The following is a 6,338-nucleotide window of genomic DNA, read 5'->3' as shown; positions in this document are numbered from 1 at the left end:
ATGTAATATTGAAGATCTAATTTTTAGTATTGATGTATGGTGTGCATTATTATACTTTAATAACGCATCAGTAATTATTTAAAGTTTTAATTTTAACTGGAAACCACTTTTTATTTCAACCTTTCAATACATACAATATAGATGTTATATATATATAGCCATTCAGACACTACACACACACACTACTTCAAGTAGGCGGTGTTACCCATCATCCTCCATCAACAATACCTCTATCCCTTGTCCAGCCTTCTAAGCAACAACCCACTTCTAATTATCGTTAAACCCAAACACCCATTTCATCTTTCAACCTCCAATTTGGCTCTAGGTACTTTCTTAATCTCTTCTGTTCAGTTGTGTTTCAAGTTACCCTTTGTTATAGATCTCATCTCTTGGTTTCAGTTAAAAATTGAATCTTTTCTGGGCTTTTTATTTGAAAAGTGGGTATCTGTGTATTGATCTAAATACCCTTTTGGGTCTTTGTTCTTCCCCAATTTTTTTAATCACCAAAATCTTTTTTTTTTTTTTTGAAATTAAGTTTCTGTTCTTGATGGGATTGCAAGTTTTAATTTTTAAGGTTTCAAATTCTTGTTTTATTAAATTTTCCCCTAATTTGATCATGATTTTAGGGTCATGTGAAGACATTTGTTCAAAGCTTTGGATTTGATGAATTATGGGTGTAAATTTAGGAAGCCAACAACTCAATTATTAATGGGGTGTGTGTTCTTTAAATTTTGTGTTGTAATATTAAAAGTTGCAGTATCTGTTCAAGAAAATTAGTTGAAAGTCATTTTCTTGTTTCAAGATTTTTGCATTTGGTTAAACAGATAACATAAGTTTATAAAGATGTAAACTTTATTAATCTTGTTGCCATGAATTTAGGTTAACAACAAATGGGTCTGTCACCATACCAAAGCCCATCAGATGCTGGTGTCCTGTGTGTCATCCTGGTCAACACGGTCATGTCGATATCGATGATGAAAGGGGTAGTTTGTTCCATTCTTCATGTGATCGGGATCCACGTGGCATCAGGGGAGGATTACTCGGGTCAAGCGTTGACCGAGACGGTTGAGTGTCGAGGAACCCCTTCCGAAAGTTACATGGGTGAGTTCAGAAGCCGAACACCATCGATCCTTTATGATTCCTTGTGCTGTCAAACTAAACAAGAATGCTCGGTTTGTTTGGTTGAGTTTAAATTGGATGCAGAGATTAACCAGCTTTCGTGTGGGCATGTTTTCCATAAGTGTTGTCTTGAGAAGTGGCTGAAGTTGTGGAATGTAACGTGTCCGCTTTGCAGGAACCATATGATGATGCCGAAAGAGATTGAAGAGAATACTTGCCCAATGTGAGGTGGCTTTAGTGTAATAGTAATTAGTAGCGTGGTCAGTGGTGCACAGGGGTTTGTGTAGACTCTATACTCGAGTTTTTCAGTTGTTTTTAGTTAGCACCCAACTTGTTGTGTTGCTGCACGAGTGCAGTCGGTGTAGTTGATTTGAAATTTACCCGCTTTGTATATATAAATGGTGTTTAGGTTTCCGGTGTTGTATGCACCTGAGAAGCTGTGAACTTTCTTCTATTTGGTATGGTTCGGGTTTATATCAGATATGAAGTTGATCTTGTATTTTATTTCATTTTTTAGTTTCTGCTGAATTTAAGCGGAGTGAAATAGGCAGGCTGGTCAGCTAACGAGTCAAAATAGGTCACCTTTAAGTAAAAATTAGGTTCGGGTCAAATGTACTCAAAAGTTAAAATGAGCTTCGTTTGAACCAAGTTGTTTGGATATAAGTATTAAAATGAGCTCATGCATTAGGTTATGTGTTGCGGGATTGGTGAGCGGGGTGTGGATCCCCGCAATGTCAGGCCACACCCTGCAATGTCAGCAAGGTGGGCGTGGAACCCCTCGCCATTATGTAAGGGCCACGGAGGGCCCAACTGCTGAGAAGCTAGCGAGCGTGGGGCGGGTGTTTGCTTAATTAGTTTGTTATTTAATTAATAATTAATATACAAGATTTTCATTACCACTTCACACGTGACCCTACGTGTTTGCTTAATTAATTTGTTATTTAATTAATAATAATAATAATAATTAATACACAAGATTTTCATTACCACTGCACGCGTGACGCCTACGTGGCGCTTTTTTCTTTCATTTCTTTTTAACATTTCTCACGAGTCAGTACTACAACGGATGACCCTATATATGGTTTTATGGTGGTGGCAGATGTTGTACTTGGCCCGGCCACGAGCAACGACAACAGTAACACATTTAACAAAAAAACGAAGCATAATTTACTGTTAAGGAACAAGCAGCTTGGAAACATTAAATAGGACAGTGCTACTTAATCTCAGATCATCTGTTTTAAAGAACAAATCTTGTTAACAAAATAGCTCATTTATAATATACAAACACAAGAGACAGCTCAAAGACCTCAATGAAACACAGGTTAATATCTTGACAAAAATGATACATCTGAAAAAAGAAAAAAAAAAAAAGAGCATGTAAATACCAATGTTTAATTTGTAGACACGGTGTGAATGAATCACAGTTTAAACAGGTTCTTGACCAAGTTATCGAGGTTTAACCAACATATTAGTTTCTGCACTCGATTTCGCTCACTCGGTAATGAAAAGGCCATTAGATATTAACCAAGTTTTTTATAATTGTTTTATTTAGGTCACTCCTTAATAGAAAAAAGAATACAATATTAAAACTTGGGTGGTTTTTGAAGTTAAAAATAATTTTGAGACTTTAGTGACTTAAGTAAAACATCTTAAAACATGTTTACTAATTCTGATTTGAACATAAGATGTGTAAGTTTCTAATGAAAACTCTCTCACCTAAAGGGAAAATAACCTATTTTTGTAGGTAAAGATGATGGCATGTCCGGTGTCAACCTATTTGGCGGTTAACGTAGGATACATGTAAGCATGCCTTTAAAAAATCATTAGATTTTAGACTGCGTTATGGGAGGCGTGAAAGGGGCAAATCTCGACACGTAAGCGATGAGGTGGCAAACGGGCTTTCACCTTTCAAGCTTTCTACTCTCTAGTGTGTGTTATGGGAGAGGTGAGCGAAAGGGGCAAAATAATCATTTGGTGGAGTGAGTTGGAGACGTGCTATTGGTTTAAAAGTTAACCGAATATTAAAAAAATATAAATAAAAAAAAACATAAAGAGGGGCAGCTCCCATGAATTCAGTAACGGGAGTGGGATGGCGCCCGTGGCAGTAAGGTTGAGCCACGTGGGTTTGCCGCCCCATAACAAATAGTCTTGGACATACCCCCCATTTTAACACCAGCAAACTCTTCTAGACGCCTTTCATTCTGCTTGTTTTGCATCATAATTTGGGTTCAATTGATTCTGCATCTTGCTTTGGCTTTGTTTGAACAAACATAAATTTGTTTCATTCACAACCATAATAATAAACCATGTAGAAACCTTCCGTTTGGCATTTTCATCCAGCAGGAAGTGCAATGTGAAAGCCGATAAAGAAATCCCAGTCCCTGCAGATCAGAATTGAGAAGAAACCATAAATAACTCAAACCAAATGATTAATCTCAGAAGCAAAACCAAACGAATAATACACACATGATAGCTGCACTAAATGTCATGACGTTAATGTGTGATTTGTTTGGAAAAAACCAAAAACGAACTCAATAAGTAAGCTTCATACATTTGAATTTAAGAATTAAATTATAAAAGGTAAGTTTATTCATGAGACACAAATACAAATCTATAAAACTCAACTTGTTCGTAAATATGCAGCCTAAATGTGTACAAAAGTAGAAATAGAAGCTGGTGTGATTACCTTCAACTGTTAGGCGGGAAGAACTGAATATGGTGATTTTAGGGGGCATGATTATAGAGCTGATTCGGCAAATAAACACTTGTGATCAACACAAAAAATATATAACGTAGGGAAATGAGAAACATCATGTCTCTAGAAGCAACAAATAAATCACAAAGAACATATAACTGCTAGCATCAAATGAAACTAGTAAAACATAACTAAACTACACAGAGTACAAGCACATGAACACCGAATTTTCGAACCACTAAGCCAATAAGTTGTTTTCAAACTCAATCCCAAACATGCTCTGACATCTAGGGTAGAGGGTCCAATAATTCTTTTGGCACAAGCCTACCTATCAACTTAAGCATACTTCTACCTACTGAACCAACTGCAACTTTATCTATTAACAACGATAACGTTGAAGCATCAAGTGAGTAACTTCTTCCATCCATTTCCTTCAAAAGCATTTCTATATCATCAAAATGTTGGTTCTTAAGATATCCTTGGAGAAGCACATGGTAAGTAACATTATTTGGCGGGCAAACATTCTCTTCCATTTTAAGAAACAGGTGTTTTGCTTCCTTTAGTAAACCTTCCTTACATATGCCACCAATCATCACGGTATATGTCTGAACATCAGGTTGCAAACCTTTTAGAGTTAGGTCATGAAAAAGAGCCCTTGCAATATCAAGCTTCCCACATTTGCTTGCGCCATCAATAAGGATATTGTACACCTTAATGTCGGAACTTAGCCTGTTATCACCTGCCAAATGCATTTGTTATAGACCATTTTCTTGAAAAGCTTAAAAGCATCATCTATCATTTTGTCCTTGCACAGTATATCAATGATGGCACTATATACAATTAGGCTTGCAGCTTCTTTCATCCACGAGCCTAAGCAAACCAATGGCTATATCATTATTGCCACACTTGCAAAGCCCTTTAATCATTGTGGAGTACACAGCCACATCAGGTTCACAAAGATTCTGCTTGATGAGCTTCTTGAATTACAATCTCTCGGCCTCGAGAGTTCTGTCCTCTAGGATGAGTTCATCTAGATGTACACTATCTTAACACATGTGGTACGACAGCCCGCTTGAAGCAACCGGCTAGAACCTAGAAGTGCAAAACCGTCATTGGTGCGATACAAGTGACAACAACACTTGATTGCACTGCTCATAGAGTATTCATTTTCGCATGTTGTTTATATACCTTTTACTTATGCTTAGGGATAGAGATTTTTTTTTTCTCAAATACCCATACTCCTATCCGTATGTCTGCTACTCATACCCGTTTATTCGGTACGGGTATCGGTATCAAGATTTTAGGGTTTCGATTTTCGGTATTTACGGGTGTTGGTACGGGTATTTCAGCACTTGGTACCCATTTGGAATAGGTAGAGGTTTTTATTGGGATGTCAAAACACTCAACAAGTACGCATCATCTTAAAACGGTTCAAGGTTTCAAGCAGTACCCGTTGGTACCCGTCGAGTACCGGTTCAAGGCTTCAAGCAGTTACAGTTTGGTATTATAGTTTATTTTTGAATGTCGGTGCCATACCGGTACCTGTACCAATCTAGCGAATTTGGTACCTATCGTATACTCGTACTACTACCCAGGCCGATTCAGTTTATTTGTTACTCTACGTTCAGTGGAGATTTAAAAAAATAAACAAAAAACAACCAAAACGAGTCATGCTATAAAATTTGGTACGGTACTCGGTACCCAGTTATACTGATTTTCGGTATGAGAACAGGTATGGTACTGATCTCATCCATACTTATGCTTAGAATAATGTATAGAAGATGTGGGGCAACAACTCCATGCAACGGTGATGGCTTTGTTAGCAACCAATCGCTAGGTGATGGTGATCATTACTGGTGGTGGATGATGCTAGACTGTTTGGATCCATTATAGATGATCTAACTTCATACAAAATCAAGCCATTTACCAAACTAAAATTAGTTAAATTAGCCATTTATATAAGTAGGATATTGTGATACACCACCACGAATTTGCTAATCGGCAATCGGCATGCCTACCACACCATACAGTTCATATGAGTGCATACCACATACCTGTAAAGTTAATTCGTCTTCTAGAGCTTAATTCAGTGAGTATGATACGCCAGCATACCACCCCATGACTTACCTTATGGAAAGTCGTGAGTTCAAGTCTCGCCTGAATCAATTTGTATCGGGTTGAGCCAAGGGTTTTTTCCCAATTGTGGGTTTCCTCTTGGGTGGGTGGGCTGGCTGTGGTACGTACTGTTCTTCGAGGTCATCGCGGGTGTTCGGGCTTTTGCAGTTGAAAAAGAGTGTTAAATGGATAGTTACTAGGTGTAGCTGAATTTGAAGGTCTTTGCAAGTGTTAATCCTTTGGACATGATCAGAAAGCCTATTTAGCATGGCTTGATGGCTGTTTTATAACTACTTTTATTCCTACAAAGGAGAACCAAAGTGCATACTGAACTAACACCTTTCAAGATTAACCAACTACAAGTCTATAAGCATGACCACAATAAACACAAAATTAATAAAAAGACAAA

General features: G+C 37.5%; 1 pseudogene across 1 annotated transcript; it reads left to right on the top strand.

Moving 5' to 3' along the window:
• Positions 1 to 225: 225 nt before the first annotated feature.
• On the top strand, positions 226 to 1,368 carry LOC143558181 (putative E3 ubiquitin-protein ligase XERICO pseudogene; annotated as a pseudogene). Its single transcript, XR_013139690.1, has 2 exons — positions 226 to 332; positions 886 to 1,368. The product of XR_013139690.1 is annotated as a putative E3 ubiquitin-protein ligase XERICO pseudogene (transcript).
• The last annotated feature ends 4,970 nt before the right edge of the window (positions 1,369 to 6,338 follow it).

This window comes from Bidens hawaiensis, unplaced genomic scaffold (assembly GCF_021521415.1).
Source record: "Bidens hawaiensis isolate Kalapana, Puna unplaced genomic scaffold, B.hawaiensis_p1.1 tig00019347_1, whole genome shotgun sequence".
NCBI classification, from domain to species: Eukaryota; Viridiplantae; Streptophyta; class Magnoliopsida; order Asterales; family Asteraceae; genus Bidens; species Bidens hawaiensis.
Note: the sequence above shows the minus strand (reverse complement) of the source record. Positions and strands in the feature narration are given on the sequence as shown.